The sequence below is a fragment of the Sardina pilchardus genome, chromosome 16 (assembly GCF_963854185.1).
Source record: "Sardina pilchardus chromosome 16, fSarPil1.1, whole genome shotgun sequence".
Taxonomy (NCBI): Eukaryota; Metazoa; Chordata; class Actinopteri; order Clupeiformes; family Clupeidae; genus Sardina; species Sardina pilchardus.
Genome location: NC_085009.1, coordinates 26,677,727 through 26,691,275, shown reverse-complemented (window position 1 = coordinate 26,691,275; position 13,549 = coordinate 26,677,727). Strand labels below are relative to the sequence as shown.

Sequence of the window (13,549 nt, the reverse complement as noted above, 5' to 3'; positions counted from 1 at the left end):
TTCCGTTGGGTTACAATGACCATTATCAGGGATCCAACTCGGGCTCTGGCCCTTCGCCGAGTAATCTGGACTTTTTGGAGAAGAAGCCCGTCGAGTCCTTAGACTTTGGATTTTCTTCCACCTACTTCATTGTTCCAAAAATGAGGACGGTGGCCTCCACCTTCACTTGGACAACTAGCTCATGTGCTCCCAGTCAAGGGCAGATGCCCCCAGGGAGTCGGCATCACTGATATTCCACATCACAAGGTAAGTATAAGTTTAAAGTAAGTGCTGACAGTGGAATCACAAGAAGAGCTTCCAAGTCATCGTGTTCCTCAGTATCCAACTGGACTCACATGCAACAAACGCTATCCCCTCTCAGCGACGGGACGACAATATCTGTCAGCAACTCAGCCACTGTCAGAGTTTTACTCTCAGGACATTTCAGAGACTGCTGGGGATGCTCACATCAGCCTCATCAGTGGTCCCACTGGGCCTCCTTTCATTGAGACCTTTTCAAATCTGAGTAAGCAGCCTTCACTTGCATCCCATTCGCCACAGACACAAACTGGTCAGGATTACTGCCAGTTGTCTGAGACATTTGCAGCTTGGAAGTAAAATCTTACTCAGGGCGTCCCCTTAGGGTCCATTTCTTCTTCCAGAGGAGTGGTGGTGATGGGGGCCAATGAAGTCCTTTACAGCAGGGGCGAGACACAAATGTATTGAAATTACATGCTGTTCTGCTTGCCCTGAAACATTTCCTCCCAGTACTGGTCAGGAGGCATGTCCTTATTAGTACAGACAATATATTGGTGGTTTACCATGTCAACCACCAGGGGTGCACCAAGTCCAGGCAGGCCGTGAGATTGACTCAACTGCTTGCAACTTGCAATGGGCTCATCCTTGCCTACTGAGCCTGAGGGCAATGTACTAGTCTGGTATCCTGAACATGGCAGCATATCTCCTGTCATACCAGTGTCCCTGGAGAATGGAGACTTCACCCAGATGTGGTACACGCAATCTGGCACACGCATGGCAGGCTGGAGGTGGATCTCCTCGCCTCCTAGCCAACAACACGCCTTTACCTCTGGATTTCTATAGATGCTCTGGCACACGCATGGCCCAAGCAGCTGCTATATGCTTTCCTTCCTTCGATATTGCCAACACTGGACAGGGTTGTGACAGGAGGACACGAGCTGCTACTAATAGCCCCCCGATGGCCAGGGAGAGTGTTGTTTTCCAGTGTTAAACCAACTCCTACGTGGAGAACCCAGGTGTGAGAATGATTCTCCTTTAACGGTTGAATGGCCGGATCTGGCACCCGGATCCATCTCAGCTGACACTTTAGGTCTGGCCACTGAAGGACCAGAACTGTTACTAGGGCTCTCGAGCCAGCAGTAGTGCATACTATGCACAGCTCCTGGGCACCCTCCACCAATGCACTCTACGCAAATAAGTGAACACTTTTTTTTCCAGCTGGTGCCAAATACAAAAGCAGGAGCCAACGCGCTGCTTCACACAGGTTGTACTCCCTTTTCTTTAGTCGCTCCTTGATCGGGGCCTCACAGCCTCCACCCCCTAGGGGTATATTGCCGCCATCTCATCTATGCACAACAGGAGTGGATGGTGTGACTTGGGTTCCATACTCTGGTGACCTACTTCCTGAAGAGGGCTCAGTGATTGAGACCTCCTCGACGGTACTCTGTGCCCTCCTGAGGCTTGCCTCTTGCCTTGCATGCTCTCTGCAAACCCCCATGTGAACTTTGTAGGGTTGTAGAGTTGAACTAGCTGTCTATGAAGACAGTCTTTCTTTTGATTTTTACATCAGCAACCGATTAGGAGAATTACATGCTTATCTGGAGGCAGAGAATGCCTGCATTGGCATCCTGGGGATACAGGGGTGACCCTAACTTGAATTTCCCCTTGGGGATCAATAAAGTATCTCTATCTATCTATGACCGAACCCCTCTTTGTCCCAAGACCTGTTCGTCTTCATATGGAAACTAGCCTTTTAGTCTGGCAGCATTTGAACCCCAAGGTCAGAGCTCTGAGCAGGGGTTAAGTGTAGAGCTTTTTTGCCTGGTACGAACACTCAGGTTTTTATCTACAGTGGACTGCCGGAATCCGGAAGTCCGATGCATTATTTGTTTGTCATACAGGACCGAGACTACGCCATAGCCTGTCCAAGCATGGACGGTCAAGGTGGATGGCTGAAACTATCAGCCACAGCTACATGTGTAAGGTTACTCCACCAGAGGTGTGTCTACCTCATGGGCAGCACTACCTTGTGCACCCCTCTCAGACATATGTGCGGGGTATCATGGGCCTCAACTTGCACTTTCGCATGATTCTACAGGGTTAATGTTGTTCCACATAACCCAGTTGCTGAAGCTGTGCTGTACTGTGTTTTTTGCGCTTTCACAGCGTCTTTAACAGGCACGCATTCATTCCTCGTGACCCTGTTGGTATTAGTCATCCAGGTGCTGAAAGCACCGCCTCTGGCGGTCAGGAGAAACGAAATAGAACGAAGGTTATGCATATAACCACGGTTCTATGAGTTTCGGATGACCGCCAGAGCTTGGCAGTCACTCGGAATATCCACGAGAAGATTGCCAAGAGTCGTATCCTGGGTTGACCTGCCTTTTGTGCCGGCGCACAGGGCAGACGTCACCCAGGTCACAGGTGACTTTGTTGATATAAACACTCGACCTACACGTACGTGTGATGGATATCCAGGTGCTGAAAGCACCGCCTCTGGCGGTCATCCGAAACTCATAGAACCGTGGTTATATGCATAACCTTCGTTTCATTCACCTCATTTGCATATTTTAAGCACACTCTTCAGAATTTGAGATAATTCAAGTATGTGTGTGTTTCCAGTGTGATATGAATAGAAAGACAATTCTATTTTCTATTTTCTATTCTATTCAATCCAAATGTTAAGTGTTTCAAGGCAGGATTTCTTATGAACAAATAAATTAATAGAAAATGTAAACATGACATGTGCATTAAAAACAGAATAAACAGCAAGTTTGCTGAGCTCTTATTGTCTCATGTCTTCATCAACTCCAGAAAATCAAGACATGCCTGATCTCTCTGCAGCTGCTTCTTTGCATCATGGAGGTGTTGGAGCTATATGTGAGTACAGTACATGTGTTTTCTTCGTTTTTTAATCATACTGTATGTATGACACCTTCAGCTGTAGGCTGATACTAGTGAGGAGCTCCACAGAATGCCACAAGAGAATATCCTGCTGTTGATGGTGTTGTGATGGACAGTTGTGGACAACCGATTGTACTACTATGCTCTGACTGTCAGACAAATTAGAAGGAAATTGTTCAATGCTCAAAATAATATACATGGATTGGACATCTCATTTTTAAATAAGCTTAGGACATTTGTATATAAAAAAAACCCCAAACACAATAATTGAGTTTTCATTCAACTTATTCACATATTACATGCACACATCAGAATTTGGGCAAAAAAAAAAATCACATACTGTAAGTGTGACATATTTTTAGTGTTATGCCAATAGAAAAAAAGGCAGTATTTCTTATGAACAAATTTAAAACATTTAAATAAAAAAAGAGCAACATGGAAGTGGCAGAGTGCATCCAGATGGCTCTGGCTAAAAAAAAGGGGTGTACAGTGGGGACAGTAGAACGCCACTCGGACACAGGCCAGGGTTTGATCAAACTCAGTCAGGTCATCTGAAGGGTTTCTGTTTTGAGACCCCAAACACCAGGGAACTCCAGTGTACAACACTGAGATTGTGTCCAAGTGTGTGCGTGTGTGAAACGATGTACGAAGAACTGGAAATGCAACCATTGTCTTCTCAATGTGGACTAAAACAAAGTCTCTCTTGTATGTTGTTGACTAATGTATTAATAAGATCAAATGTTCCCTAGTAAGCGTGCGAAGCAGTCTACTCTACATTACACTGCTCTTATTTGTATGTGTAAGAAGTGGGAGCAGTGGCACTGATTGAAATAGATATGTATTTATATATTTATTTATGTATCATGATGTACCATGTATCATGTAAGTTGCATAAATAAGCAAGTATGCATTTATTATGCTTGCAGAAGCTTTAAAACCTCTGATGAATAAATGTGTTTAATGTCCCCCATATGTGCCTCAGCACCCCTTTCTCAGGTGTCTTATTGCCAGCAGTCCGCAACATTGTCTGGAGGCGAGTACATGCATTCTGGTGAGTACATGTGGGTTTTTTTTTATACTGTATATGTAGGTCATGAGAGACATGAGACCTATGACTAATGAAAGCGCCTTCAGCTGTCTTAGACTATAGTTAGGAGCTCCACACAATGCCACAGGAGACTATCCTGATGTTGATGCACCATTGTGGATGGACAGTTATTAAGTACAAGTATTTGTAGCACTCTTCTCTGATACAGTAACATTATCCAGATAAAGCTAAAATGCACAAATGTATACATGGATTGAATGTCATAATTGGTATGTTGAAATAGTAGACAAAGAAAACTGGGGGCCCTACTATGACTGTAGAAAACGTATGGTTACCGGTGAAGCTTATTTAAATTTAGTAGGTTGTCCAGTCCACATTGGGAGTGGATTCATTATCAAACGTCAGGCGGATAGTGCAACAAGGCATTCTTACCGGTCTTAATCATGGTGTCATGGTCATGGGTGTATTTTTGGTGTAACATCCTAGCTAAAGAGAGTAACAACACAAGCTGGGGCCAGAGATGATGGCCTTTGGCGAACAGTTTAGGCCCACTAAAAATGAGTAAAACCAAATTTGGAGAAATCTCACACACAAAAAAACCCATTTGTTTTTCTCGTCAGCAGAAAGTGAGGAAGTCTGAATGGTTTCAGCACCTGTTTAAATTAGGTTTACCTGTTTAAATTAGTTTTAAATGAAAAAGTTCTGCTTATTCTAATCTTCTTTGTTCCACGAAATTATAGATCAAGTAAATGGCTCAATGGTTAGAATCACGGACAGTACTTCGCTCTTCCAAATAGCTTAAAATCATGACCATTAACACCATCTCTGTCTTCATATTGTCTCTACCCAAAGTTTATAATATTGCACAATTTATTCAGCTAGGTTTAAATTAGGGTATGATTTTTTTTTTTTTTTTTTTTTTTGCAAAATCACTTGAAACCCTATTCCTACCCCACTTACAGCCACTGAGTTGGAAATGGCTCGAAAAATTCCAGCCAATTATATTCTTGACCCTCTAGCATCATTTCACAGCTCATTTGTCAATCTAATGGTCGTACAAAAACGTTAACGGCCCACTGGGAATCTCCCGATTAGCCACCTGGGCCTGCACACACACACACACACACACACACACACACACACACACACACACACACACACACACACACACACACACACACACACACACACACACACACACACACACACACACACAATACACGCGTAGCCTAATTACACCTGTGTGGGGGGATCACGGGGCGCTGTGAGAGACTAACGCGCTGATAAAGGGGTGGGTGATCGATTAGCCTGGCATCGATTGATTCAGTTTCAGCACCACCGTGGTTGACAGCTCCTGTTGAGATCCATGACCTCAGTGTTACAGCTCTTATCCCAGTATGGAGTGTGTTAGTTTTTGTCATCTGTGTACAGTAATCAGTTTTCCATGTCAGCTTAAAGGAATATTTCGGTATTTTACACTTTAAGCCCATTTTCTGTATTGCCTAGCATGCAAACGATTGTTTGACACCAACATTTCGACGATTGAGCCTGTGTCTGCAATTTGGCAGCTTTAGAATCTTCTCTGCATGGCTTTAACATTGCTCCCTATGTGCATAAACTATTCTGTCCTTAAAACACCCCTAAACGTTTGTTTTAAAAAATGTGCAACTCACCGAATGGTTACTGGTCTTCAACGATATTTTGTAGCAAGTTTCGCAGCGAAATTCAACTTCTGTTGTGTTATATTAGGCATTTTGTAAATCCTGGAACTACTTTTTCAGATCACCTTACAACCGTGTATAAACTTCCGCTCTGTATTTGAATCTGAAGATTGCACACTCCAGACCACTAGACGGTGGCGGAGTAATATCAACGAGCAATGAGTCTTACTACAGAAACCAATGGGATTTACAAAATGCCTAATATAACACAACAGAAGTTGAATTTCGCTGCGAAACTTGCTACAGAATATCGTTGAAGACCAGTAACCATTCGGTGAGTTGCACATTTTTTAAAACGAACGTTTAGGGGTGTTTTAAGGACAGAATAGTTTATGCACATAGGGAGCAATGTTAAAGCCATGCAGAGAAGATTCTTTTTTTTTTTTTTTTGGCCATTTTATGCCTTTTATTGACAGTGACAGTGGAGATAGACAGGAAGTGAATGGGAGAGAGAGCGGGGGTGGGATCCGGAAAGGACCAGGGGGCGGGAATCGAACCCGGGTCGCCGGCGTGCGGTGCAGGTGCCCCAGCCAGTTGCGCCACGGCTGGGGCCTGCAGAGAAGATTCTAAAGCTGCCAAATTGCAGACACAGGCTCAATCGTCGAAATGTTGGTGTCAAACAATCGTTTGCATGCTAGGCAATACAGAAAACGGGCTTAAAGTGTAAAATACCGAAATATTCCTTTAATGTCAGCATTAATTCAGTGGTACACTGTATGCATGGGAGGGGTGCTGTGATGATGTTTGTGTGTAGCTCCCAAGTCAATAGTCTCCCACTTTGAGTATAATGTCAATGTTTAAGATTCCAGATTCCAAAAAGAATAGATGGCATGGCAGCCATAGTGCCTTCCTGCCCCATAATGTATAAGATTTGATGACATTTGCTATTTGGTACTGTTGTTTTTTCCTGTGTTAATTTCCTCTCTCTCTCTCTCCCCCTCTGTGTTCTGGCAGAAGCTACAGCCATGGCAAACACAGATCCTGCGTATGACTTGAGCGGCGAGGAGTACAGCCCCGAGTTGGAGGAGCAGCTGGTCAGATGGATCATGGCCCAGTGTGACGTGGGCTGGCCCGAGCCCGGCAAAACTGGCTTCCAGAACTGGCTGAAGGACGGATTTGTAAGTTTGTGATTCATAATAAACAGGAGAAAGTGTATGTGCGCCTGTTATAGAGTTTAGAGAATGCAGTGATCATTCTAGTAAGATGTATTTTTAGAAGCAGTTTTTTCCCCCCAAAATATGTCTCTTTACAAAAAATGACAACATTTTGATTCCTGTCTCTCTCCATCTCTGTCCGTTGTGACCTTTCAGGTGCTGGGTCTTCTCATCAACTCCCTCTGCGGTGTCAGCAAGCCCATCTGTAAGACCGAGGGGGCCTACAGGCAGAAAAAACTGATCTCCCAGTTCCTCCTAGCTGCTGAGGTCTACGGCGTCTCCAAGACCGACCTGTTCCAGACAGATGACCTCTGGGAGGGTGGGTATAACCCTGCGTATCCCCACTCACTCAAGACTCATTCTCATGGCATTACACATGACATTTCTCTCAGTTTATTCCACTGATCGGTTGAATTCCCCATTGTCCTGCGTTCCAGAAGGTGTGCATTAACTTTAGATATACGCACGGCTATGAAGTAGTTCCAATTTGTTGGCCGTATCACACTTGAATATTAATTCGCCAAATTTGTTGTGAAGTTTAAATGCACTGTCACGTTACATAGAAGCTGTAAAATACAGACGTTAAGATCATAGTAACGTTTAGCATATGACAGAGGTGTCATTTAGCTAGTTAGGTGGCAGTAGGCTAAGAAAAATAGCAATCTTTCAAAGTTAACGTTCAGCAGAATCCTGGGATATGCCAGCTTGACAACGGGAGATTAGAACTAACGACTGGCTTTTGGCCATAGCAACCATCCATTTAGAACTAGTAACCGCAGTTTGAGAAATTAGTTGAAATGTGTCTGGGAATAGTAGTTCTACAAACAATACAGTTCTAGCGATTAAAACATTTAAATTAGCACCGGAAACGAACACAACGCAAGTGGCAACAGTAGAATAAGCGGGATAATGGACTTCACGCCGTGCGGTTACTTTTCTAGACGGAACTCCGCTTCGCGTCGGGACGTATCACCGTCTAGAATGTGCATTAACTTTGATTATTATACGGCTCTCTAGAATGTTGAGGGAGCTCCCATTCACTTTGAATGGGCCTCCCCAACGTTCTACGGTCAGTTATTTTTGCATAATCACTAGGTGTGTGCATTGGCACTGCCCTCACGATTCGATTCGATTACGATTCACCAGCTAACGATTCGATTCAATTCGATTCTACGATGCATTGCGATGCATTGCGATGCATCAAAATTCTACTGCACACAACAAGGCAAATTTGTCATCAGACATGAGGCAATACAAGCAGTCAGATATTGAACAAAAGATCGTATTGGCTGTTATGTGGGGGGAATCTAGAAATTGTATGAAATAAAATGTCAAACCTTGGAGTATTATATTAGGCTATATCCTGATATAAAAAGAGAAAATATTGATATTCTGATATTCATGAGTCACGTTATGCATATTATAGCCTACTATTCATATTACAACTCCACCTCTATTATTCAGCTGTATGGTTAAAGCCTCAAAATAATATTGTAAACAAAGTAGCATAGTTGGCTAGCTCATCATAGTCTACTGGTTGGACTGTTCAGTTTAAGGTGACCAAAAAAGTTTCGACAATTACGAAATACAAGCAGTTGTCCGGAATCCCGAATCCTGCCCTAATTGTCCTGAAAAATTGTCTCTATAGGCTAGTTATTGTCTGATACATTAAAAATGATTAATTCAAGGCTTCTCATTGCCTGTATGTTTAGGGGGGACATGTGTGTACTGTAGCATAGCCTACTTGCGCGAATTGATAATCATTTCTCATTCATTGTTGACGTAGAGGCTCAGGCAGCTCCGTGACCTGATGAACTTGCCGCTAAAAAGGCAGCCTTGAGCAGTGAGGACAGGGAGCTGCCACGAGAAGTGATTGGTCGTATTAATGAAAGTTGTTGATGTTTGGGGTAACACATTTGTTACATTTCCTTAATGACCTATAGGCCTAAATAAAAAATAATGTTGGCATTATGTAGGCCTAGCTTAGGCTAGTCTTATTAGCGTTACAACAAGTGTTATGGAAAGATCTGACTACATCAAAGCGCTACGAGTAGGCTTGTTTACCAAAAAAGTGCGGAGAGGGGCTTTTACTACTGTTCGGTAAAGTTGCATGCATAGTCTACAATGGAAATCTTTCATGGAGACAGACGCGGTGTGCACGGAGGGAAGGGGCTGTGGCTGTGTGTGTGAGTAAGAGACCAAGGGAGAGCAGGGGACGTAAATGCAGCTTTACGAATACGATGCGTGTTTTAAATTGCGTTAAAAAAAAAATTATGAAAAACAAAATGCATATGTGGCGACCGTGTTGAATCTGTGGTGCACTGCCATAAATTAGTCTATGTATGGGAAACACTGTACAGGCAGCACATGTCATTGCAACATTGCTCTGGAAATGTCCCCGGAATTAATTGAAACGTCAACTTTATTGTAGTCGAGGCCAGAAAATAAATAGTGACATAATCGAATATGGCAGGTTGCCGCATCGATGCTGAATCGTGCATGCCCCGTATTGCGATGCATCGCCAAATCGATTATTGTTGACACCCCTAATAATCACCGCTCCAAAGGTATAATGACCGTTGCCAATGGCAATGGGTTCACTCCGCTAGTTGTAGCGGAAGCCACGAAACGGTAGCCAAGTCATTGCTAAAGACACATTGAGATAAGTTTATTTTCTCGTTTTGGCAAGTAGCCGTATAATAAGCGCGATAATGTATAGAACGCCGGTCATTATCGGAAAATAATTCCCTTCAGGATGAAGCTAAACCCCTCCGTTGCGCGTCGGGGTTCTGTTCATCCTGTCGGGAATTATTTTCCGATAATGACCGGCGTTCTATACATTATCCCTTACATAACCGCACGGCGTATCGTCCATTATCCCGTACTTATTACACATGACATTACTGGTAACACTTTACATTACAGATCGGTAATAAGTGGGTAATGTTATGGTAGTTTGTATGCAATTTAATGGTAATAATATTTTTAACCACATATTGCAAATAATTAATGTGTAATTTCTAGACAATTACTGTGCAATTACCATACAACAACAATGCAAATAACTTGGATTTAAGGGTGAAATAAAATGGTAATAACTGCTGTAAATATGTACATACTGAAGCAATAAATATTTAGGATTTACTTATTGTGACATAATATGTGACCTGTTATCTGTTGTTATGATGAAATAGATTAGGTAATTTCACAATAACTATATGTGACTCTCCACGGCAAAACCAGTCGCTTGTCGCAACAGGCGTTTCTGAGAAAAATTACCATTTATGTCACTTGTGCTAAAATCGTGGATTTTTTATTGTGTGTGTTTTGAAACAGTGGGAGGTCTACACTGTATGGCCGTGAATACATTTCGCCGAAAAACTTGAGTTTCTTGAGGTGAGAAATTAAATTCCAGCAGGAAGTTAGAGGCGTCTCGTTTTTGCCGCTCTATTCCAATATTTACGGTATATGCACTCATTGACAACCACCAAGCTATCCGCGTGCTGTGTCGTTGTAAATACAAGTAAGTACCGTAAATCTTAAAATGGCGGTGACCTTACAAAGCGTTTGTGAGTGTTGAGCCGACGGTTAACTTCAGAGGCAGATTTCTCCGTTTTTCTCTTGGCATGACAGGATGAACTCAAGTCCTTTGAATGTTTATATTTCAGTTATATAACGTTTATTCATTAGATATATAGTAGGTATCGTTTTGAAGGTTGATTATGCCCCTTCGTTAAAACTTAATAACTATGATTTTGAAAATTTGAACAATTTCGAACGGTTTTCTGTACGGTGGGGAGTTGTTGAAATCCTTTCGAAAAGACAAAGCAGTATTTTACAGCCCTGATACCATAAAGTTATTGTGAAATTACCTTATTTATTTCATCATAATAACAGATAACAGGTCACATTTTACCATCAAACTAACTACCACAAAAACGTTGACCACTGTGTAATTGTGCCATAACACTTAGAAGTTACTATGTAATTTAGTCCTTCATAGCACCATAATGTTGGTATAATTACAGAAATATTATAACACAATAAGTAAATCCTATATATTTATTGCTTCGGTAAGTACATATTTACAGCAGTTATTACCATTTTATATTGTATTATATTATATATTTACCAAGTTATTTGCATTGTTGTTGTATGGTAATTACACAGTAATTGTCTAGAAATCACACATTAATTATTTGTAATATGTGGTTTAATAATATTATTACCATGAAATTGCATTTAAATTACCATAACATTACCCACTTATTACTGATCTGTAATGTAAAGTGTTACCACATCAATTAGGTACTTTCAGTTTATTACCTCTGCCAAGGAGGTTGTGTTTTCATCGGGGTTTGTTTGTCTGTCTGTCTGTCTGTGTGTCTGTCAGTATGTACTGCCCAGTTGTGAATATTATATAAGAAGTGTGTGTGTGTGTGTGTGTGTGTGTGTGTGTGTGTGTGAATAAGAGTGGTGATATTGCTCTTGTTTGTGCGTATTCGCAGGTAAGGACTTAGCAGCTGTACAGAGAACACTGATGGCACTTGGCAGCTTGGCCGTGATGGAGGATGATGGCCATTACAAAGGTGACCCTGCCTGGTTTCACTAGTGAGTAAAATAAGTTAAATGTGACCCTGTAAAGCGGAACCAGTCGTTTCGGTAAAATGTACTAAGTTAAGTTATTGTGCTCACGTGAACGGCCATAAACTAAGCTTTCCAACGATATGTATATCGAGGGTATTACACAAACTATCGCTAAGATAACCGCATCCAAAGTTGACATGGTTCTCCTGACACGATATGCCAGAAGAGGATAAATAACCTTTTTAAGTGGCGTGTGCACAACGGGAATGACAGCAAATGTGTTGAATCTTTGACAGGTTTAACAGTCAAAACGTATGTTTTTCTGTTAAATGCGTTCACGATATGAAACTGTAGAGACTGTATACAGTCGAATTATGCGAAAAAGTGAAATTCAACATTTTAACCCGAAAGTTTGTTATTGTTGATTTTCTCAAAATAACGTTGTGCGCAAAACGACTGATTTCGCTTTGAATGGTCACAAATGTGTCTGCCTCTTTAAAACAAAAACTAGAAAGCACTCAGTGAGCGCAGACTTCCGCCTGCATTGTTCTTCCTAGGTTGTCATACTTTTGAACCTAAACTATTGAGATCGCCACCACGTGGCCATACCATACCATTACACCACTAAGCAAAATACATTAACGCCTCCGGAATCCCGGCGGTAATACAGTGATTTAATAATTTCTTCCTTGGGTCATTTCTGACTTTCCCTGAAAATGTCATCGAAGTCCATCCATTACTTTTTGAGTTATCTTGTTAACAAACAGACAGACGCCGGTCCTCAATGAAAACATAACCTCCTTGGCGGAGGTAATAAAACAAGTCACCAGTAATTTCTATATATGAACATTCGTTTTTTATTTGTGAATGTGCAGGAAATAACAGGAGTTAGTTAACCGAGGAGCAGCTGAAGGAGAGCCAGAGATCGGCCTTCAAATGGGCACCAGCAAGGGGCATCACACGCTGGCATGACAGGCTACCGCCAGCCCAGACAGATCCTGTAAAACCAGCCCAGCTCCCAATCCAGTTCCACTCCACCAACTTCACCCCCCCCCCCCCCCCCCCCACTATTCACTGAAACTGGAGATGCACAGGGACCAACACACACTCAAACACACACATCAGATGCACATATTCTACGACATATGAACACACTATGACCAAAGACTATTGTTATACATCCCTGTCAAGGGTAAGTGTGTAGAGGTGGGTTGAGCAAAGGTGGAAAAACTCTCAAGAGGACTCAGGAGGATTTTGCAGAAGATTTGGAGTTAAACAAAGGCTCATCTTATCTTATCTTAATCAACACGAAGTACCCAACTGTCCACATTTGTAGACACAGCGCATCAACGGGTAAAGTACAGTTCAATGGTAGATGTTCTATTTTATGTAAAAACAGGTGTTATATGCTAAAACAGGCTATATGTACAATTTGTCATTTACAAATAATTCAAATAACCAGTTAAGACAATAAAGTAACCCACTCCAAACCTTACTATTGCACAACTTTTTACTGCATTGCAATAAACAAAGTAAAGGCAAAAATGTGTTTCTTTCAAAATGTGAAGAATAGCTGCAAGCATCAATGAGGGGGCCAAGCAGAGAGTTCAGAAGGCCATAATTGCCATGGTAACTCAATGATGTTACATAAAAAAAAAAACGATTGAGTTGTCCAATTCAGTACAGTAGATACTGTATATAACAATAAATCTACTTTTCTCTTTTTTTATTCCAAATAGATTTTGTTATATACTGTATCATATTGTACAGTAATGGACTGTAATTTGCCTTTTTGCCAGTGTCAGCATAGTGTGTGTGTGTGTGTGTGTGTGTGTGTGTGTGTGTGTGTGTGTGTGTGTGTGTGTGTGTGTGTGTGTGTGTGTGTGTGTGTGTGTGTG

At 42.0% G+C, this 13,549-nt stretch overlaps 1 pseudogene; it reads left to right on the top strand.

Moving 5' to 3' along the window:
• The first annotated feature begins 870 nt into the window (after window positions 1-870).
• Window positions 871-12,655, top strand: LOC134059622 (transgelin-like; annotated as a pseudogene).
• Window positions 12,656-13,549: the final 894 nt, after the last annotated feature.